This window comes from Dermacentor albipictus, chromosome 3 (assembly GCF_038994185.2).
Source record: "Dermacentor albipictus isolate Rhodes 1998 colony chromosome 3, USDA_Dalb.pri_finalv2, whole genome shotgun sequence".
Lineage (NCBI taxonomy): Eukaryota > Metazoa > Arthropoda > Arachnida > Ixodida > Ixodidae > Dermacentor > Dermacentor albipictus.
Window position 1 is genome coordinate 179321543 of NC_091823.1, and position 23632 is coordinate 179345174.

General features: G+C 46.0%; 1 protein-coding gene and 1 long non-coding RNA gene across 3 annotated transcripts in view; one reads left to right on the forward strand and one right to left on the reverse strand.

The window, feature by feature from the left end:
• The window catches only part of LOC135899893 (CRISP/Allergen/PR-1-like), a 232784-nt gene that overhangs the window by 177791 nt on the left and 31361 nt on the right, over positions 1 to 23632 (forward strand). The gene's annotated exons all lie outside the window — the stretch shown is intronic.
• LOC139057664 (uncharacterized) lies at positions 721 to 23564 on the reverse strand. Its single transcript, XR_011512974.1, has 3 exons — positions 23413 to 23564; positions 11049 to 11117; positions 721 to 891 (listed from the first exon to the last, which is right to left on the reverse strand). It is a non-coding gene; the product is annotated as an uncharacterized lncRNA (long non-coding RNA).

Below are 23632 nucleotides of genomic sequence, written 5' to 3' on the forward strand. Positions count from 1 at the left end.
GAACACACAATTCCAAACGAGTTCTCGGTGAAGCGGCGATGGAATTCGCGTGTAGCTGATGCAAACCGAGCCACTCGTTCGATGTAGTCACTTATTTGCACAGTTTCTTCAGTAGAAAGACACACATTTTTCCTCCTCCGCTTTTCAAGACGTTCGGCCCGTTGTTCTTCTGTTTCCTCGGCACGTTGTCGTCTCATAGTTTCATTCCGTCTAGCACAACTAGACTCACCTCCTAAAGCGGCTCGCTTATCTGCTTCGGCTTCTCTTCGTTTTCGCAATCGTTCTTCTCGTTGTTCCTCTGTTTCCTGGGCACGTTGCAACCTCTTTCTCTCATTCTTCCTAGCTTGCTTAGCTTTCGCCTTAGAATTTAACTGTTCCGAAGCAGTAGAGCAACTAGATTCAGATATAGATTCTTCGTCGGTAACTTCCATGGCGAGACTAATCAACAAACGCGTAGCGTATCCCACTGAAGCCGCCACGGAGCGAGCGCAAGGCGAGGAGGTCGTCATATCAACGGAGAGACCACCTATGAGGCGCGGCGCTGGCGCGGCGGCCACCGCACACGCGACGTCCCTTCTAGCTGCGGCGAGCAGTGTTGCCAGGTCGGACAAGGCGGCGTAGCCCAAAGCTAGAGAAACTGTAGCCCAAATGTATCCAAGCTCAATGAAGAGCAAAACGAATTTGTAGCCAATATAGCCATTTTAATTTGTATATGCATTTTCACATTCGACTGCGGGAATCCCTTTTTCACAACCCATCGTAACAAAAAGTCCGTGACGCTGTGATTGTCGGCCCTTGACGTTCACCACAGCGACATCATGCTTGCACACAGAAAGCTTTTTTCTTGGCCCCGGATACTCAAGTTCCAACGAATCGCTGCTGAGGGAGAACCTGTCGAAATGAATATAGAATGTAAGCACGAACAAAAAACAACTGGCCAGAATGTGTTATAGGACGTTGATGGAAATGAAATTATCATTATTTGCAGTGATAAAGATCAAGGCACGCTGTTCCCAATTGAAGTAGGGATTATAATTTCAATTTGGCAAGGAAAATCTCGAAGGCCGGTAAGTGGTGAGGCCTGGCAATGAAATATTGTTACTTCGGATGTAGTCTATGAGAGATTTGTAAGTCGGCCGTTATTAAGTACAACCTAACTATTGCTTAAAATTGCAGTTGCTATAACATTAGACATTTCCGCTTTATTCTATGCTTCTCAAATCAAAAGCGCACGCGTGGCCACGGCAACACGCCGAACTGCGTGTCACGTGTAAAATCGTCCTTTCGTTTTCAATCCAATTGGTTTCACTTTGACTGTTCAACCCTTTCCATAGCGCGCGCATTGGACATAGTTATCCCGCTAATGATAGTTTGAAAGGCCGCTTTCGAGTTCGCTTTTTTCCAACCAGGAGGTTATTTTTGAATGCGCTTTGATTTTTCGCGATCGTCCAAGTGGAAAGAAAAAATGGCTGCCCGCTATGGATTGTCTAAAACACCGCTTTAGAGACCTTACGCACCACTCACGGACACACTGCGCCATTGGACGTGAAGGAAGAGAACCACATTTTTTTTCTAAGGAGGTAGATTTTGTCACGTCAGGCGGTAATTTTTGAATGCACTCTGAACTTCCGCGATCGTCAAAGTAGAAAGCAAAGATGGCCGCCTACGGGGGAGGTGCGTGCACTTCGAAAGATTGTAGATGTCGCGATTCCCGTGGGTATGCGGCTGATTTTATTGATGGATCGAGCAGCACCGAGTCTCAGGATGTTACCTGCACGTCGGATTTTGACTCTGATAGCGACGACGATGCAACATTTTTGTAGTGGGATACCTGTTCAATGAAAAATTTTAATTTTTTCGGAGAGAGTGCCCATTAGACGGTAATGCATTTTGCTTCTCATAATTTTTTTACAGATATTTCTTAGTAGATACAAGCGCGTCTTTACAAACATCGTTCAATTTTATACCACAATCTTGATTCTGGCAATTTGTCTTTTTTGACATATATCTCGTTAATAAAACTATTATGCATGAAAAGTGGATTTATTCTGCTTTTTGTTTATGCATTACGTAAAATATTTAGTTCAGCACTTTCTCCAGAAAAAAGACTTGGCGTAACTTATAAAATACACCTACTTTCCCCATGGTAGGGAAAGAGTTAAATACCAAAGCAGTTAAACAGGAAACAATGAAAACGCGTAGCTATAGCTACGCGTTTTCAGAATTTCAGAATTTCTGCCGCAGAAATACTTAACACTTCGGAAAAAATGAACTACGGGAATATTGGATTGCTAGAGAAGATGATCCCGGCCATGGCGGCCGCATTTCGATGGGGGCGAAATGCGAAAACACCCGTGTACTTAGATTTAGGTGCACGTTAAAGAACCCCAGGTGGTCGAAATTTCCGTAGTCACCCACTACGGCGTGCCTCATAATCAGGAAGTGGTTGTGGCACGTAAAACTCCATAATTAAAAATAATTAAACAAGATACTTTGTCACAGTTACGGCGGCACTTGTCTGTCTCCCACAAATTCCGGCGTATAATTGCTAGCGCGCTCACCTATCACCACTTTCAGCAAGCTTTCTGTGAATGACTACATCCTCATTGCAGATAAAGAATTCTGATAAAAATGCTCCATGGCGCTTTCCGCGTTACCACTTCTTGATTAGACACTCTGACTGGTAGGCTTTCCATTGCATAAAAAATAGGCACCATGAAAATTGGTTCTCAGTCCATTTAATCTTCACCTTTAAGAGTGGAACGCGATATCATTCAAAGATCCCTGACTGCTTCCCACACTTCTCGGCAACTGCGGCCTATGTAACCATAATGTTTGCATGCAAACGCTGGAGGTGGACGATATGCACGAAGGCGAACTTTCTGGTTCTTTTTTTTTTCATTCCACCCTCACGGCAGGCGCCACCGCTGCCGCGGAGGCGAGAGACCGAGCGGGGCGCGCTACTCCTACTGGGCAGTAACTGCATGTTCTCGTTTCTTCCTGCGTCCCCTGTCCCGCTTAGCACGGCACCACAAAGACTCATGGAAAATCAACTAGCACAAACCATCACCCTCCTCATAAGACGTCGAATGGCAGCTGGAAAAAGGATTTGTGTTCGAGGTTCCGCGTAACAAACATATGTTTTCTCGTATATTCAAATTACGACTCAACGCTATCATGTCTGCAGGTTGAGTGTAAGTCATACTTTACGAATTTTCTGATGCGTTCTACTTTGAGAAATTGAATTACTTCAGTCCCGCATATGCGTCAGTCGAAGGGCCTACGTGGTTCGGCATCATTTTTCTCACACATACAACGGTGCCGACGCCGGATTTCCTGTGACATGAGGCCCTTAACACTATCGTGTTAAAGTTCATCTGGCACGCACAGGAAAATGGCAAGGAAGCTTACCGAGAGAAACGCGGAGTAGGTTCAAAGCTGTACCCAGCGCGATACTTCAACCAGACGCCTTCGCCATGGGACACTGGAGCGTGTTATCTACCCGTGTTTCCCTTCTTTCATGCTAGCGCCACGATCGCCCGACTCCATTGCTCTCCGTTTCTGAGCGTAACTAGTTAGTACAGTGTACTGTGAAACACCCTCCGCTCCCAGGCTCATCCCGATATCCGGTGATCGGGTGTCGGGATAAGACGAAGATTAGACGACGTTGCTGGCGTAAATGTTAGCATGGTGAACCGCGGTGCGAATTTCAGTGCGTCAAAGGGGGGGGGGGGGTGCGGCATTTCGCGCGCACATGCACAGCCACGCTGCCGGCTCAGCCAGTTAAATCACAGCCTTCGAGATTTGTTTCTACTCGATGAGAGCAATGCCTCCTTTACTAGATTCCCGCAGCGTTGCTCCCTTTCCCATTGTAGCTGCTGTTCCCTTAGCTCAGCATGAATCCCGTGACGGGGCGCCCGTTGCCTTTTTAACTTCCGGCTGATGTGGCAGCGGCGGCTGAATGCCTCCGCCGGCGCGTTATATGCGCGGATGTCTGTTAGCGAGCGTCCGAGACGCTGACAGATGCCATGGTAATCTCAGAGGCCACAGCACGTGTTCTAAGTTGCAGGCGTTCGCCATGAGAGGCGCTCGTTGCCTTTTCGCGGTGACGAGAAAAGGGAGAGGGCACGGAACCAAGTTTACCGGACAACGCGGCAGGCGTCTAGTAAAGGAGGCATTGATGAGAGTAAACTCTGGAAAGTGGATTAAGGTGCCACTTATAGCCCGAACAAAGCCAAGTCGCATATTTTCAGTAGCCGAAATATAGCCATATAGCCAACTCGCCCAAGTCGACGCCAAACACTTTTTTCTGTAGCCCAATTTGGCTATATATAGCCAAACTTGGCAACACTGGCGGTGAGTAGCAAGCCGACGTCACGCGTCGTCATAGCAACGGAGAGCTAACGACACACCACCTGCTAAGCGGAGCGCCGGCTTTGCGGGGGCCACGACATACGCGACGAGCGGTCAGACCTGGCGTATCTTGCAGGCACCACATATCGCTTAGAAGTGAATTTAACTTACGTAGTTCTCTTTGTATATAGCACTAATTTGCTTGATTTAAACCACTTAGAAGTTTCTTGTACTTTAAACTAGTGCGCAAGTCTACTTCCATAAAGGAACAGGAAATCGCTCAGAACCTGAATCGAGATAACCCCGCTAATGAAACGCTGAGGAAACGACTCGTGTCTTTCTAATTAAATGTGGATTTATATTTTTAATTCATCACTAAAAGTCGAAAATTACCTTTGGTACCTCACGCGGCAAAAACATGACACTGCATAAGAGGTCCACCAAGGGACTTTCTACTGGTGTACGACTGTATCGGTCATTTTATTACTATTGAAATGAAGCATTCTTTCTTTATTATAAGTTTTTCCTGACTTACAGTGTGCTCATAAGACTCCGTTTGTAGTGAGCAGAAAAGTGTCGCTGCCTTCATTTTCGTTATGGGCGAGTTGGCTTGGCCCGTCTATCGACAGAACAACGACGAGGGGCCGGCCAGCCATGACGGAGGGGTGCACTTGGGGCAAAACGCGGAAGAAATACAATAACTGTCTGTAAAACAACGCCAACTTATTGCACGAGATTTTCATTTTCAACAGTGGTTGAAAAGGTCAAAATGTAGGTGGTTAACCAGAGTTACACCTACTCCTGGGGAAGCAGAACGATGGGAGGCTTTCAGAATTTGCGAGGCGGGCTATCAACATCGCTCTGACTTCTCAGCGTTGCTTGAGGAGGGACTCTTACTTTTTTAGACGCTGCTCAGATCGAAAAAACTGCTTACTGAATATCCACATACTTTTGGAAGTAACCACTGCAGATGTACACACTACCTATGGTGAGCTTTGCGTTGCGCCATAAAAAACTAGGTCCTGAATAATTAGTTGTCCAACCCTTTAGGAGAGCGGTGTCCTATAAGTAAAGCAGTGTCATCAGCATGTAGTCCTGTTTACGTGTATGTCAAGAAGAGAGGATAACCATTTATGCAGAGGGAAAACAGATTGGTCCAAGTTCTGAACCCTGTGGCACTCCTGTTTCAAAGAATATCTTTTCTTTTTTGTTGTCGAATATTTGTACGGAGTGAGTTCACTGAATCATATAGCTGCGAAAACATTTTCAAACTCTCCCTCTAAATGCAGAACTTCTGAGCTTGTAAAGCAAAATATTGTGCTTCACTGAGTCCGGTGACTGTCGTAGAAAATGAAGCGCTCTCTTTAATTGATATCCTCAAAGAACTCTGCTGGGAACAACTTACGATAATTACTAATCAACTCGATAGCATAAATTCCTCTCAACCGGAAAAAAAACAACTTGAACAGGTCGTCGTAACTAGGCAGAAAAACCTACTAAACAAGTGCCAGCACAAAGCTATTGGAGCTGCAGATCCACCCAAGAAAACTGCTATGGCCCCTACAGCACATAGCTCCTACCGATAGTGCTACGAGCAAGCATCCAGAGCTCTGCAGAAACGTTGCGGACATATCACTGTTGAAAACCAGGAAGCGGAGCCGAAGTAGAAAACGTCTTCTTTATTCGACGCTTGCTAAAAAACAACTCCAAAAAATGCTGGCGCGCGCTCGGCTCCACCGCGTTTCTCACTTCGTCTTCTTCTCTTCTTTTTCGGAGCATAATATTCAACAGCTCCCGGCCGAACAATTTGTGTATGCTTGTTTCTTTTCAAGACGGAGCTTGTCCAGCAGATTCTAGGTGGTACCGCATCTGTGCCGGTCTCCGCAACGTGTTGCCACTAGAAGTGCGCACTTTGCATGAGCGAACTTTGCCGTCGGCAAAGCCGTCGGCACCATGAGCACTTTGTGTTTGTGGTGGAACCATTGCTGGCATGTCTTCCTGATGGGCGTAGGTGCCGCAGTGGAAGTCGTCGCAGCCACCATTGCTGACGTACTGCTGGTGCATGCGTCGGGTGTTATGTGACTGGCCTGCCCTGGCCCCGGCCCAGACAGCATTCCTAGCCCTCTAGTGGTTAAAGGTGGTGGCTGTTGGGGTGAAGGTAATTCCTTTTCAACGCCTGGCGAGCTGTTGCGGGCAGCCATGGCTTGAGGCTGTCGTGGAAGTGGCATTCGCTCCACCTGGACAACGGGGGCCAGCGTGTGGTTGCTGCGTTTTGGTCTTTTCACCCCACTGCTGTGCCTCCCTGACAGTGCGGACCCAGATGAAGCCTTTGCTGTTGACGACGGGCGCCCAGTAGGCCCGCTCGAGTGTCGCAGGGCGGAAGACGATAACGTTGAAAACGACGATGAGGACGACAATGACAAGGAGCTGTGCCCCGAGGACTTCCCTCCACCCGCCGGTTGGAGCACGGACGTGTCAGCAGTGTCGTCACCCTTACCAAAGGTGTCGGTGCTCCCATGCCGCTGCTCCAAGTGATTTCGCAGAGCGTGTGGTTTTGTGACTTGGTTACATATTTCACACACAACTAAATAGAAATCATCCCACGCTAGACAAAATCCGAAAAGTCCCGTATCCACTTTTCTTAATTTCATGGCATCGCTTTCTCTTTTCGCTGTCTCTGCCTCTGTATCGGTTTCTTCGTTTTCTGGACTCTTGAGGCAGATAGTTTTGGTCCAAGAATTCCATGACTGTCCTTGAGTAGCCGGCACACTATTGGTGGCCTCCAGTCTGTGAAGATCTTTCAATAGTTTGGCTGTAGAAGGGTATTTGTCTTTTACTAGTTGGAAGCGGTGTCGCAGAGTTGCAGCAAGGAGAAAGGGACTGCTGCAGGCACCAAAAGAAACCCTTGTGATGCGCAGTTCGTTAATATTGGAAGATCCTTCTTCAAACCAGAAGTAACGAAACGCGTCTCGGTCTTGTTCAGCCAGCGATATTTGAAGAAACGCTTTTTTGATATCGGCGGAAATTATAATCTTGAAGCTGCGAAACTTCAGTCGTAAGTCGATGATGTTGGGGTTCAAATTCGGTCCTGTCCACAAGACATCGTTGAGTGAAGGTGACTCCGGAGCATGAGAAGAGGCGTCGGATACCACCCGTACTTCAGTCGTAGTTCTGTCGCATCGCACTACTGCTCGGTGTGGCATATAGTACGTGATATGTTCACTCGTACTGTCCATTGGGACCTTCTCAGCGTAGTCTTTGTTATAGTTGCTCCTAATGGCAGTGTCATATTCCTTCTGAAACTCTGGTTCTCGATGTAGTGTTCTCTGCAAGGACTCCAGCCTCTTTAATGCGACATCCCGGTTATTTTTAAGCTGGGAACAATTGCAGCGCCATGGCAGTTCAACTTGATTGCGACCATTGTTTCTAACAGTTGTTTCCACGAAGTTCTCCAGGACGTGCTCGTCATCTTTCGAAAGTCTGTCTTCGTTAGTCAGTCCCAGATGTTCTACTTCCCAGGAAGACCTCAGTTGCTGGGAAACGTTGGCTTCCGTTAGCCATATATTGAAGTTCCTTATGGTTTCCCGCTTGTAGAACTTAGGTGGACTTCTCGTATCTCCATGAAGTGTCCATCCTATGATTGTTTCGATGGCGGTCAAGGAGTCGCCCAGTCGATGAATTCTTCCGCTGACAAGCTGCCAGTAATAGTCTGCACCTATAAGGATGCTTATTCCAGGCTCAGGCGAGACCTGAACTGCGTTAACGTCAGCCAAACGTAAGTTCTTGCTTTTCAACTTTGCAAGTACATTTGTATCTGTCAATGCTGACAAGTAATTGCATATTTCGGGAACTTCTATCGCCTCTACTTCTTGTGAGTTTGAGTCGTACTGGCTATGCAGCGTGACTCGTACTCTCCTATAATATTTCCGCGGTGCTGAAACGTTTCCAAATCCCGAGATTGTGAGCTGCTCTTCGGCTAACACAGTGGCTTTCAGCTTCCTAGACAATTCTTCCGTGATGAAGCTGCGTTGACTGCCACCATCATTTAACATTCTTACAAAGCATCTGCTTCCAGTGCACACAGCCCAAACTTGGGCGGTCTGCAGAAGAACTGCGCACTTTGGCGAATCTGTTGACGAACTGGAAACAGTTGTCTGTGTTTCCGTATTCTTCTGCTTCCATTTCGGGTCGCACATTGTGGTGATATGTCGCCCCTTGCATTTCGCACAGCTTAGTCTCTTCCAGTTTCGGCATTCCTTAGCTTTGTGAAATTGTCTAGCGCAGCGGAAACAGCATCCTAATTTCCGTAGTTTCTCTTTCTTTTCGTCTAATGCTAGTTCCGCTGTGCAGACATCCACCGAGTGATTTTTGTCTCCGCATAATATACAACTCTCTGGAGTCAGTTTCACGGTCAGCATAGATGCAGAACCTTGGAAATGCTCATTAGATTGTCGTTTTGCTGTTGAGGCTTGTTCTCTCTTGTCAGAAGTCATCATTATAGTCTGTTCCCAGCTTCTTACTTCAAGGCTCAAGAAGTCTAGAAGAACAGACATTTCATTTACCCTGTCACTAGTAACGCCTGTATTTGTCGAAGACAAGATGAGCTGATTATAACGGAGCACCATTTCTTGCGGAAGATTTTGTATTATAGCAGTTTTCAGAAGCACTCCATATTCTTTTTCTTCGACGCCAAGGTTATGCAGGGATCTCACGCGAGTCTGCACTTCTTCATGCAACCTTTGAAGCCCTTCGAAATCTTCGCAAGAACGAACTTTACGTAGGTTTAGAAGGCGACGCATGTGGTCGTTAACGATCAGTGACTTGTGACCGAATCTTTCTTTGAGAAGTTCTATAGCTGTGCTATAGCTCTCGTTAGTTGTCGACAGGCCGCTGATGACACCTTCCGCTTTACCCATCAAGTAGCTCCGAAGATATTTCAATTTGTCTACGTCTGTAATATATCTGTTCTGGTGAATAGTAGACTCAAATTGATCCCAAAATTCTGGCCATTTAATGGGGTCACCATGAAACTTCGGCACGTCGAGCTTCGGTAGCTTAACGTGTGCGCGTGCTTGACGAAAGTCATCGTGAGATTCGCGCGTAGTCGTTGTTTGCTGATCGGATAAAATGCGTTCAGCGCGGGATTTCGCGAGGACGATAGATTCTTGATATTGTCCGACGCTTTGAAGCTCATCCTCAAGGTTATCATCCGTAACATGCTCTTCTACTTGGTTATGAAGGTCCGTAAGCATAGTTTCCTTTATCTTCAATAGGTTAAGATGATCGGTCAGCTCACCATATGGCGTCGGTTCCGTCTGCAGAAGAGTTGTCATGTCGTTGATGATCCTGGTGACCACCGCACGAACGGTAGCACGCTTCCGTCGTAGTCTTTCCATGTCGTCACGTCGGGAATCGGTGGCTTCGTGATGACGTGGATCGTTCTTCGATTCTGTCACAGCGTCGTCGTGTTGATCGCGTCGGTCGGTCGTCCTCTTCAGGTAGCTTGCTTCATCGTCAGGGGTCTTCAACTGTAGAACTGATATCCTGGTCACGGCACTATATGTTGAAAACCAGGAAGCGGAGCCGAAGTAGAGAACGTCTTCTTTATTCGACGCTTGCTAAAAAACAACTCCAAAAAATGCTGGCGCGCGCTCGGCTCCACCTCGTTTCTCACTTCGTCTTCTTCTCTTCTTTTTCGGAGCATAATATTCAACAGCTCCCGGCCGAACAATTTGCGTATGCTTGTTTCTTTTCAAGACGGAGCTTGTCCAGCAGATTCTAGGTGGTACCGCATCTGTGCCGGTCTCCGCAACGTGTTGCCACTAGAAGTGCGCACTTTGCATGAGCATCACAGAGCTTAAATCCCGGTGAAGTTGATATCCTCAAGCGTGGTCTAACGTTTTGTCCTGCGAACAGTTTAACGGCTGCCTTTCTCATACGCTAAATTTTCTATGTGTTACCATTAGCTTTCACGATACCTCCATTAATACACTGTATTTCGTTTACTCATCATCGATAACAATAGGTTGCGTGTGTTTCTGCGCAGTTCCTTATAATAGCCGTTGTCATTATTTTATTTCATTTCGGTCAGGAAGTGTTCTCTTAATCTAATCACTTTGAGTATATAGTGCTTCGTTCATCCAAGAGAACATTTGTGTGAAGAGGCGCACTGCTCTACAAAATTTGTACGTTACTTTTACGCATCTTGATTGCGCTAAGGAAGAAAATTTGTGTAGGCTGCATTGACATCTGTATCGTGTGGACCTAAGAAAAATCTGCTTCTTGACTCGCTCTTCTACTTTTTTCGTAATCTAACCTCAGCGCACGCGAGGCAGTTTGTTTGTCTGCCAGCAGGTGAACGCTAAAAGCGTAAATGAAAGTTGGAAAATCACTCACCACACATATTTTGTCAGAGTTTGGCAGATGCACATAACGTGTACGAGATAACCAAGGACAGGAATTCGATTGAGGGCAAAAAGGCACTACGACGAGTTGGGTTGAGGATCGGTCAGGTGGAAGGCGGTAAAAATTACCGGCATACGCTTTAGGTCTGCTTCGGGCTTAGGCAAGAACACGATCACATTGTTGAGGTAGCGAAACAAAAAAAAACAAATGAACGTTTTGAAGTCATTAAACAGGAAGTCCATCATTCGCTCCAAGGTTGCTGGCGCGTTGCGTAGGCCAAAGGGCATTACCTTGAACTGATGAAGCCCGTCGGGTGTGACAAACGCGGTCTTTTTGCGGTCCCTGTCATCAACAATCATCTGCGAATAAAAAGAGCGAAAATCTAAAGAAAAGTAGTTGGCACCATAGCGGCAGTCAATGGCATCCTCAATGCGAGGCAACGGGTAGATGTCGTTCTTGTTGATTTTGTTTAAGTGGCAATAATCTACGTAGAAGCCCTAAGTGCCTACTTTATGTTTTGCCAAAGTAACAGGTGATGCCCAAGGATTGGACGAAGGCTAAACTACGTATTGGAGAACATCTTTTTTATTTCATCTTGAACAGTTTCGCGCTCAGCAGCAGGGACACAATACGGCCGACGGTGAATGCGGTCACTGTCACCGGTGCAAGTGCGGTGAGTGACGACTGATATTTGACCTAATTGTCAGTTGTTAAAGTCAGAAAGGTGCTCAATATCTGTATGTGCTCAATATTTGGCAGATGTCTTCAGTCTACAGAAGCAGAAAATCCGATTGAATCATTTTCCAGAATGTCTCATGCTCCCACCGTGAGCCTTTCTCGGCATTTTGAGGCTTATGGGGAGCGTTTAGGGTAAGCGTTTAGGGATGAGCTGGACCTGAACAGCGTAAATTGTGGCCACTGATATTCCTGCCGGTAAAATTTGTGAGAACAAGCCGAGATTCAAAAAAGGAAGGCACGTGTCTTCAATTTTGGGAACAGCAACGCTGGGCATAAGCAAGACGTCAGGAAGCGGTGATAATATGCAGTAACTGTAAGGTACATCAAGGGTCGATGACAAGGAAACCTAAATCTCAACTTTAGCTGGCAGGCGAACATGACCTGTACATCTTAGGCGACCAGGGAATTTATCACTGGAGTCAGAAACAAGAAGTAGATCTAGGTGAACGTACTGGTTCAGTTGAATGAAGATAAAATCGAAAAGCGTTAAAAACTGCCATTATTTATGATGGACAGTTCTGCATCTGTATAGAATTAGCCACAGCCCCGTTTTGTACAACATTTTTTTTATCCTCGGGTTGACGATGTAATTTCTGCTAAGTTAGTGGACACGCCATGAACGCGAGTGTTAAGTACGTTGACAACTACTTAATTGTTATGAAGAATGATATATGTATGCATTTTCATGACGCGGTCGAAGAAATTTTGGGCGTGTTCATCAACTCACCGGGAGGACTTAAGTTCACGGATGAATTGCCAATAAACAACCGCATTCAGTTTCTCGATCTCAATCTCTGTTTTTCATCGGATGAGCATGTATGCTGGACATATCATCCCAGATCTAAAAGAAGTCTAGCTCCGCTACGGCAAGACACACTCTAAACTGAATAAGGGAGGCATAGCAACCACATGCATTAAGGCAACACTGTAGTCGTGTGAGGATAAGTGCGAGCGAAGTTTTCAAAATCAGATAGCACAATTACAGAATGCAGGTTTTCCCCATTCTCTCATCACTTCAGTATGCGAAGCCATCTCGCAGAAAGAAAAAAGAATAACTTCGCAACCAGCCCACAAAGAAAAGAATAATGTCAATATACGAGCGCACGTGGTGCCATACTTGTACAAGTTGTCACACAATCTAAAGAAAGATTCCAATAGACATAATGTTAATTTGCTTTTCAGTGCCCCGTGCAAGCTTTCCTCGACATGCACTCTTACGAAAACGCTCGAAAGGCCTCTGTGCAACACAAATCGTAAATATCGTTCCACTGACTGAAGTCACAACGTTATCTATCAGATACCGCTCAGTTGTGGAAAAACTTATATAGGGCAAACGGGACGGAGCTCGTCAGCACAGCAGTACCCTAAAGAATGGTTACGAGAGTCATTTAGCAGGACATCGTAACAAGTTTCTCTGCACACTCACATTTGAAAAAAAAACTTAATTCATAGGAAATGTAAAAGGCAAGAAGGAAAGGGAAACAATAGAGGCTCATTGCATTAGAAATGACGCAGATAAGTATGTGAGCGCTCCCTCTTTTGCCTTGCGGGAAAAAGAAGTAGCTTCTTTGCGTGAAATATTATTATGCTGGTGATTTTGCAGGTGTATTTGCGACTGGTGTACACATGTCTATGCTGGAAAACGCATAATATGGCTGAAAACTTTCAAATAAGCTTTCAGTTGGTAGTAGGCGCTTGTATGTAGTATTTGCCTTCCTCGTGTCCTTGTCTTATTTGTTTATTTATTCATTTATTTATTTATTTACCCTCTGGGCATTCGAGGCGTTAGAGAGGGGCTTTTCAACTTGAGTTCTAAATATGAACCAACAAGCCCTCATCAAGATGTTACTAATGCATATTTTTGCTTCCAAGCTTCGTCGGGATGGCGGCGTGTCTTGATATGTTGTCGAGATTGTATCAGCTAGATAAGCTGAAGTGATACGTGCCTGCGTGTAGGATCTTCGGCGCATGCTGGCCACTTGTGTGCCCTTTCCTGGGCATAAAACGAGCACGAATAAACGCTGGGGTGTCTGCGCTTGCTGAGAACTGGTCCAGGCTGTTACTCTGTCGACACTACTAAATAAACAGAGATATTCTTTACGATGTCTTCGTCGGCGGCGGAAGATCTTCGTCAGTTCGACGAATAGAAAGCGCACTTCCATCTGTTGCTGCCTTTCGTTTTGCGGATGTTGTCACGTAGTAGTGATGGTGAAGAAAGCAGGAAAACTTGGAATAACGAAACTAGCGTTTGATTGGGCGAATCTGTGCCCTCAGAAACAGGCAACACTCAAAGAACGAAGATAGCGGCGAACACAATCGGCGATCGTCAAAAAATCTGATCTGCCCGTCAAGCGCGTCGGCTTTTATGCACGAGTCATCGAAGGTTTCAGGGTAATCGATGGTGCCCGCATGTCTTCCGGAAATATTCTACACAATTTGCGTCGCACATGTAATCAGATTGCACAAGCTTCGGTGACAACAGAACCATCTATAACAATCGAGAAACTTCCTATACATCTGGGCGCGTGCGCGCTGAACGATTTATTTATTTATTTATTTATTTATTTATTTATTTATTTATTTATTTATTTATTTATTTATTTATTTATGAATACTGCTATCTCGAAGAGAGATCCTAGAAGGTGGGGCACATAAAGAAAGGTTTACATAAAAATGCACAGATGCGATAAAATAAAAAGAGTAAGTATATAATAGAGAATTAATATAAGAGTTTAACTGTCAAAAGCGATAACGGTGAAAAGGGCTAAACCGGAAAAGGTAAACAAATGCGCGTGTCAATATGGTCTGACTGACCGTCCCCTGGCTGAGCCAGTGTACGATCGGCGCTGCGGCGCCAGGTTGCGGGCTGGTGACGGCGAACGGAATGATCGTCGAGGGCTCCACTGAGTGGCGGCGAGGTAGTCGGCAATATCCCGTGGCCGTTCACCTTGATGTGGGCACGGTGGGTTGACGGCGAACCCTCTCAGTCCTAAGTCGCGTTATGATCATCGGCGGTAATAATCGCTGGCTTCGCCGCAGTGACAGCAGAGCGGGCGGCGGTGGGTCCGTCTTCCTTGGGTCCGTCTTCCTTGGGTAGTCCGTCTTCCTTGGGTAGCTGTCCTTGGCGACGGGCTTGCAGTGGCGGTGGATGACGGAATTGCCGCGTTACGGGACCCTGGCGCGACCGCGGAGGGAGACCTTGACGGCGCTTGACGGTAGCGCAGGTCATCACTTCCAACTGCAGTTGTAGCAATGACGCACATTCTGGTAGTTTCAGTGACACTGAAGGTATTGTTTGACTACGTCAGTGATCGGAGGCCACCTGGGGGCAGCGACGTTCGCCACAACTTCTGCAGCTTTTCCCGTACAATCGCTCTGATCATCTGACTTAGGTCGTTGGTGCCAAGCGCTTAAGCTGCCGCCTAGTTTGTTGTCAACGCACGGCGGTGTATTGCCTGGTGTGCCTTTCAAGCGTCTTCTCGATCATTGTGGCCTACGAAACAAATTCTGTGACCGTCTTGGGCGGGTCGCGTATCAATCCGGCGAATAGCTCTTTCGCAGCCCGCATTAAGAACCGATCTTGCTTTTCTTAAGACATTTCGAGGTGGGCAACGCGTAAAAGGCGAGTCACCCAATGAAAAACAGACTTGGCGCAGCTTTTAATCGCCATTCCAGTTGAACGTCGCGGTACTCTCGTTAGTCTCCAGTCAAGTTTCGGGTCTTCAGTCGATGATTCACGAAAGGTCGGTGGCTCCCGAAGTTGTTGCGGCAAGATTGTGGATGCTGGGGATGCCATTCAGGTCGCTAATTTGATTTTCATCCCTGTGGTCTTGTCGCGAAGAGATCCGTATTCCGGTAGCAGTCCTTGCTGCCTACGCCTAGCTCACTGGTCTTTGGCGACGTTGGTGTTGTCCTCTGGTCCCTGGCTTGGATCGTGGCGTTGCGGCGGAGTACGGTACATGAACTCATTGGCACCTCAACTAGATGCCCCGTACTAGTGACAGTGAAGAACACAGTAGCAAAACTATAAATGAGGAAACTAAGTTCTTATTACAGTGAAGCTGTATACCTCTACCGTCCAAGGAAATTTTCGTGTCGTTGTGGTAAGCAAAAAAAAAACTCCCCATACCTGGGCCGATCCCTGAGATAGTGCGATGCCGGGCCGACCCGCGGCGGAGGTGAAGCAGACGTTAAGCACTCCCCATACGTGGGCCGCTCCCGAAGATAGGGCAATGCAAGCCCAACCCACGGCGGAGGTGACGCAGGCGTTAAACACTCCCCATACGTGGGCCGATCCCGAAGATAGTGCGATGCCGGGCAGACCCGCGGTGGCGTTGCAATGCGCCATTAAGAGGCCCACATAAACAGCTTCGCTGGTCATCCTCCACAGAGTGGAAGGGCACTGAGATCTGCAGGTCAACCTGTGTCTTCAACAACAGGCAGCACTCGAAGCACAATGGTAGCTGCGAACACAGTCGGTACCGGTGAAATATGATTAGTGGTCAAGCGTGCCGTTTTTTTATTCATGACTCGTCGATGGTTCTTGTGTAATCGCTGGTGCACGCGTGCTTTCCAGAAACTTCTACACAAATCGTGGGGCCCATGCAGTCTGATAGTAGAAAGTTCGATGAGGACATATACAACTCATATAATGAGCGATGGCATTCTCATCAGTTCCGAATCATCCAGGCGCTTCTTGCGCTGAGCGATAACGTTGAAAATTTTTTTGATGGGAAAGAGCGGTCGCCGGAGAAAGATAAAGAAAAGAAGCGAACGTGTCAATATATAAAGAGAACACCAAACGCTGAGCATGATTGAGTCGCGGTCGTACTAGAGCTCTTCGTCATTTTGTGTTCTCTTTGCTGTCGCCAGCAACTACACCGTACTAACAGTTTAATAGACTACTTTATGATGTACATACTTTACTTGTAAGGTTGTCCTTGTTTGACCTTATTTTAACTCCCACATGGGAGTTACATACTTACATACATCTTTTTTTTTGCTTTCGGGACATCTTGCTTTGTATTGCAGTTAATTATTGCGATTTATATTTCCGTAATATTGAACTGAACCTTCCGAATTCAATTTCAGCAGTGCAAGTGATGCATACGTGATGGAAATTACTTCGTCGTCTTCACTATAGCACGAATAGATGAAAGTCGGCTAGCACACCGCGTTACATTCGCTCGCCTTAACGATCAGAAAGAGAGCAGTGACAACAATCACCCAGCGCTGAATTTCACTCCTCATTACCTAGCCATGGCTTGCCGCATACCTTGGGGTCGTTAGCAAGATAATAGGCAACTACAGGGTGGGCACGGAAGTGTTCTGTAGGGGATGACTCGTATCTCCTGCCCACTAGTACTTGACTCTGCGAATGTGACTCGGACCATAATAGAACCAGAGTTTCAAACCAATATTCGTTCCTGTTTTCGATCTGGTTCAGCGAAAACAGTTCAGTTCCGGTTCAACTCCTGTGAAAAAAAAATGACTGCAAACCAGTTCCAAACAGTTCAAGTTCACTTCGATCATCATCATCATCAGCCTGGTTGCGCCCACTGCCGGGCAAAGGTTTCTCCCATACTTCTCCAAGTACCCCGGTCATGTACTACGTGTGGCCACGTCGTCCCTGTAAACTTCTTAATCTCATCCACCCACCTAACTTCCTGCCGCCCCTGCTACACTTCCCTTCCCTTGGAATCCAGGTCCTAACCCTTAATGACCATCGGTTATCTTCCCTCCTCATTACATGCCCTGCCCATGCCCATTTCTTTTTCTTGATTTCAACTAAGATGTCATTAACTCGCGTTTGTTCCCTGACCCAATCTGCTATTTTCTTATCCCTTAATGTTACACCCATCATTCTTTTTTCCATAGCTCGTTGCGTCGTCCTAAATTTAAGTAGAACCCTTTTCGTAAGCCTCCAGGTTTCTGGCCCGTAGGTGAGTACTGGTGAGACACACCTATTATACACTTTTCTCTTGAGGGATAATGGCAGCCTGCTGTTCATGATCTGAGAATGCCTGCCAAAGGCACCTCAGCCCATTCTTATTCTTCTAATTATTTCCGTCTCCTGATCCGGATCCGCGGTCACTACCTGCCCTAAGTAGATGCATTCTCTTACCACTTCTAGTGCTTCACTACCTATTATAAATTGGTGCTCTCTTCCGAGACTGTTAAACATTACTTTAGTTTTCTGCAGATAAATTTTTAGACCCACTCTTCTGCTTTGCCTCTCCAGGTCAGTGAGCATGCATTGCAACTGGTCTCCTGAGTTACTAAGCAAGGCAATATCATCAGCGAGTCGCAAGTTGCTAAGGTAAAGTCGAAAGTTGGGCTAGTTGGTGAGTGATCATCGTACCTTGCTCCTCATTGAGCTCCTCATTGAGTTAATGGAGAATACCTGCTAAGGTATTCTCCATTAATCTTATTCCCAATTCTTCCCAATCCAGGTCTCTGAATACCTCCTGTAAACACGCTGTGAATAGCATTGGAGAGATCGTATCTCCCTGCCTGACGCCATTCTTTATTGGTATTTTGTTGCTTTCTTTATGGAGGACTACGGTGGCTGTGGAGCCGCTATAGATATCTTTCAGTATTTTTACATACGGCTCGTCTGCACCCTCATTCCGCAATGCCTCCATGACTGCTGAGGTTTCGACAGAATCAAATGCTTTCTCGTAATCAATGAAAGCGATATATAAGGGTTCGTTATGTTCTGCACATTTCTCTATCACCTGATTGATAATGTGAATGTGGTGTATTGTTGAGTAGCCCTTACGGAATCCTGCCTGGTCCTTTGCTTGACAGGAGTCTAAGGTGTTCCTGATTCAATTTGCGATTACCATAGCAAATAGTTTGAAGGCAACTGACAGTAAGCTGATCGGTCTATAATTTTTCATGTCTTTGGCGTCCCATTTCTTATGGATTACGATTATGTTAGCGCTCTCCCAAGATTCCGGTACGCTCGAGGTCATGAGGCATTACGTATACAGGGTGGCCAGTTTCTCTAGAACAATCTGCCCACCATCCTTCAACAAATCTACTGTTACCTGATCCTCCCCAGCTGCCTTCACCCTTTGCATAGCTCCCAAGGCTTTCTTTACTTCTTCCGGCGTTACTTGCGGGATTTCGAATTCCTCTAGACTATTCTCTCTTCCATTAAAGGCGTGGGTGCCACCGATACTGTATAAATCTCTATAGAACTCCTCAGCCACATGAACCATCTCATCCATATTAGTAATGATATTGCCGGCTTTGTCTCTTAACGCATACATCTGATTCTTGCCCATTCCTAGTTTCTTCACTGCTTTTAGGCTTCCTCCGTTCTTGAGAGCATGCTCAATTCTGTCCATATTATACTTCCTTATGTCAGCTGTCTTACGCTTGTTGATTAACTTCGAAAGTTCTGCCAGTTCTATTCTAGCTGTAGGGCTAGAAGCTTTCATATATTGGTGTTTCTTGATCAGATCTTTCGTCTCCTGCGATAGCTTACTGGTATCCTGTCTAACGGAGTTACCACCGACTTCTATTGCACACTCCTTAATGATGCCCACAAAACTGTCGTTCATTGCTTCAACACTAAGTTGATTTTTATCACCGAACAATTATCGAAAGGAAACAGCACAACTATATTTTCTACAAAAGCTCGACGCTACTTCTGTTCGCGTGTTCTTAAGGCGACACATAATTGGATCAGCTGAATTCTTTGTACCAGTGCTGTACTCTACAAGAAGGGAAGCTTTAGGGAGAGAGGGGACAATTGATTGAGGAAACGCAGTCTTCTAACCTGTTGCTCTTCTCTGCTGAGGTAAAGGAAAGAAGATAGAGATATCTACGAAAGTGACGGGTGATGACGAGGTTGGCAGTTGGATACGGCTACATATACGCGTTCTTGTCCAAATGGCCCAATAACAGCCTTGAATCTAAGCCAGCGTTAACTATTAATTCTGAGAGGGCCTTGATTGATTTTTGTAAATACGTGTATTTGGTACTATCTACAAAAAGATCTTACATTAGAATTCTTTGTAAAGATATTTCAGCCAATCCCGGACATATATTAACAAAGCCGGCGAGCCACTTAAGAAAAAACCGCTTTGTGAATTGGGACCCCGGGTCTGATTCCGCAGGAACACGGTTGAGCAGTCAAACTTTGCTTAAGAATAGTATACGGGCACTGCCCTAATGCCGGTGAGGCTGGCACTCTTTTCCAAAGGGAAGACTTCTTGTCATAGTGGACCAGACACATCTACAATTTGGTGTTTGAGGTGCAGCATCGGAGAGCCAGACGACGTCTTCCTGCTGGCATGGCAGCACACAGGCTTTAGCCAGCACCGACGCAAGATTATAAGCAGTGCACCTGCTGCCCTCTGTCGCGCAAGATTTCAGCAATGGAAGAGGTCAAGAGGCGAGCCCCTTCACAGAAAGGGGATTACGGGCTGTCGTACAATCTTTGTGAGAGACGTCGTAATTGTCGGCTCAGTTTTAACTTGCCCATATGCTAGTTCCTGTCCTCTGTGTTTACTCCAGAACACCATCACCACGAAGGCAGATTGTACCTACTGACAAAACTGATATGGCCAACTCGAACCACAGGCTCAACCACTCCGTCGTTCGTCACGCCGACCAGAGGCACGGATTGGCCAGCAATGCCAATGCTGACGTTGCCCGCCCGCCCCATAGCCTGAATGTCCACCACTTCAAGCAACCCCGTTTTCTTCTCCTTCAACCAACCCCAGGCTTGCGTAGTGAAGTGCGACCAAATCTACCTCCTGGTCCACGTCATGGATGGTCTCACATGAAAATATGTACTTGACCCTGGCATTCCAATACCTGATCGTCATGAATGATATCAGCAGCTAATAGCGTGTTAGATCTTTTTAATGATACTTCATGTTCTTTGTCTTTTAGCCTTGCACATCCCGCTAATAGCGTGAGGCAGTTTTTATACCTCGATTTGTATTTTAGATAGGACGACCATGTCCGTTGAAAATATTTACCAGGTTCCAAGAAAAGCCTTATACCTTATGACTCCTCACACACTAAGCTCGGCAAACGAGGAATTGCTTTATCGTGCCTGAATTCCGCTTTGAGAAAGTATTGTATGCACAAGGTTGAGCACAGCTTCAGTTTGCATGTGTCACGTCTCGAAAGCTTATGTTTCCCCTCCCATCTTCTGGGGGCTGGGGGAGGTTCGCTTTTAAAGAAGCTCAACATGGCAGCCGCGGCAACGACACAGGAAAAGCGGAAACCAAAAAAGGTTGTTGTGACACCGTACATCCCTACTGAACAAAAAACCCCTATTCCCCTTAACTCCCATATCGTATAACATCATGCTACATGTAGGAAGAACGGGCTATTGTATGGGATCCCAAATGTTTCATGTCGGATTATTGCATATGGGAGGTATGGCGCTTATGAATTTTTCAGCGGAGATACATTTAGTTTCGTACAAACTGAAGAAAGTAGGACGCAAGCATGAGGTGGACGTAGTTTTCACAGCCCCCTGTAAGCTCGCGAGGTTGTTCTCTCTGATACGTAATCGGAGGTAAAAGAAAAGTGTAAAACAACGCATGCGAGCAGAGACACGTATATACCCTGGTGACTTGCGCCACTTAGGTCGTTCACCAGATTGCACACCGCTGAGGTAAAATTTATGTTGGCCAAACGGGACGATGTATAAAAGACCTACTCAGAGAGCAGTCAGCGTCTTTAAAGGCTGTTACGGGTGGTATGCACCTAACCGCACACATCAGATTGTGGTTACGCTCGGCTATTGAGAAATGCAACCATTTTAAGCAAGTCTAATGACAGACTGGCTAGAGAAATATTGAAGCTGGCCAGATATACGCATAATCTGCCACTTCTGTCAGGGTCCCGTCAGTTTCATTGACGGATAACGAAATTAGCTATATCCTTGGGCTGTAGCTTCCTTTACAATTTTTGCATGTGATTATGCATGACCTTAGTATCAAGGTTTGACCAAGCATATGCGTCCCTCCGCTCCCTGGAAAACCTTTAATGAAACTTCAGTTCCAAGTGAGCGTATGTACTGTCCACTCCGTTTCTTCCCGCCCGTATTTCCCATCAACGACATTACAGATTGTACCCGGTTATTACAAATGAAAAATTTCCGACAACCAAGGATAGTCGGCAAAAAGGGTTTCCATATAATATCCCGTTGCAGAAGCACATGTCAAAAGCAATGTGATTTCTGTATGGCACCTGCTTCTAATGCTGCAAATCAAATCTGTACTCATGTCAGGAGCCTAGACTCAGAAAGCCAAAAAGATGATTTGGCTAGGCCTGTGTCCTTACAATAGATACTGATAGTCAAAAGAAACAAAATTCCCGTAAGAAAGCGCACATAAACCAATTGAATATTAATAGGCCCACCCCCAGCTAAGAAGCGGTTGTTTATTTTACGAGCCATATATCGTTCATATAAGTGATATAGATCATATACAGAAGAAAATTTACACAATACAAACGGGTTGGCCTGCATACTCCAGGCATTAAAAAATCCTGACTAGGAGGTTTCCAGTGTCATTGAAACGAAACGTGCGCAATAATTGCGTTCTACCGATGCAAACATATGGGGCCGAAACGTGGATGTTACCAAAGAAGCTCTAGAACAGGTTCTAAACCCCGCAAGGAGCGATGGAACAAGAAATATTAGGCGTAACGTTAAGAGACAGGAAGAGATAGGTGTGGATCTGAGAGGAAACGGGGATGGCGGGTATTCTAATTGACAGTAACCGAAGAACTGGAGCTGGGCAGGACATGTGTTGCACAGGACAGATAGCCGGTTGACCATTAAAGTTAGAGAATGGTCGTGAGGACAGAGAGGTGCAGTCGAGGACTGCAAAAAATTTTGTGGCTTGATGAAATTAGGGCATTTGCAGGCCCGAGTTGGAATGAGCTACTGCAGGGCAGGGGTAAGTGGAGATCGCTGGGAGAGGCCTTTGTTTTCCAGTGAATATATATATATATATATATATGCTGGTGACGGTGATGCTCATGATAATTTTGATGATATAGGTCTCCGATTAATAGGAAACGATTTGACGGTCACCCAATCGAAACTTTTAAGATTTCATTACTAACTGCCCCCGAAACGGTAAGTTGAACACATTATTAATATTGCTGCTACATTAAAATCAGGTAAATATGGTTTGTATTTAAAAATTAGAGAACATATATAGTTGAGCCAATTAAAGGCGTAGGCAAAGGTACAGCTCCAAAAAAGGAGGCCAGCCTAAACCGAAAACGGTTAAGTTTACTTTTTGGTTTCACTCCTGAGTGAAAAAAAGAAATATTAACCTTTCAGTTCGTATCCGGTTGCAAGAAAGGCGACTCTTTTGCCTTTTGGCTTTTGGTTCAGTTTCAGTACCCCAATTAGGACACACAAGTTGAATAACGACGCGGTTATCACGCTCATGCTGCGTGAAGCCCTCGTTTTTTATCAGGTTATATTTGCTCAGCATCTTGGCGCGCTAACTACTGCGCTATCGCGGAGCCTCAGCGTTTTTGTGCCTTTTTGCGCACTGCATAATCACTGAGTATATTGTTGTCTTCTTCAGAGGCCACAGCTGTCGAGGACGATATGTGCGTGACAAACGAAATGTTCTGGAAAGGATTGCTGTTAGCTCTGTGAGACTCTGCTGCAATCACAGTTAATGATTTCGAAGCCGAAGAAATCGCTCGAATCCTGACTTTTTTCCCAAGGAAAGTCGTTTCGAAGAAGAGATTCTGTTCCATCATTATCGATAACACTGTGGCGTAGCTCTTCTGCCCAGTTAAAATGTTGCATCGGTGTCAAATAACTGCTTTAAGAGCCAACAAATGCGTACTAGAAAAAAAAACGGCGACAGCATATGCACCCCAACGAAGAAATTCCAGCATAACCCAACTCACGTTGACTGTCGGTGTTAATGCGATTGGCAATGGCAAAGTAGCGACAGCCGTGTCGCATGCGATGAAACGTGGCATGCCGTGTTTGACAGCCGGGATCCTCTGGCGCGCTTCCCTCTGGACACGCTGCGCAGTCTAGCGGCGCTTGTGCGAAGTCCCCCTTTTGCGTGGCACCAGTGGCGCGAAATTGCATGCTGACACTGGGCATGCTGACACTGGAGTA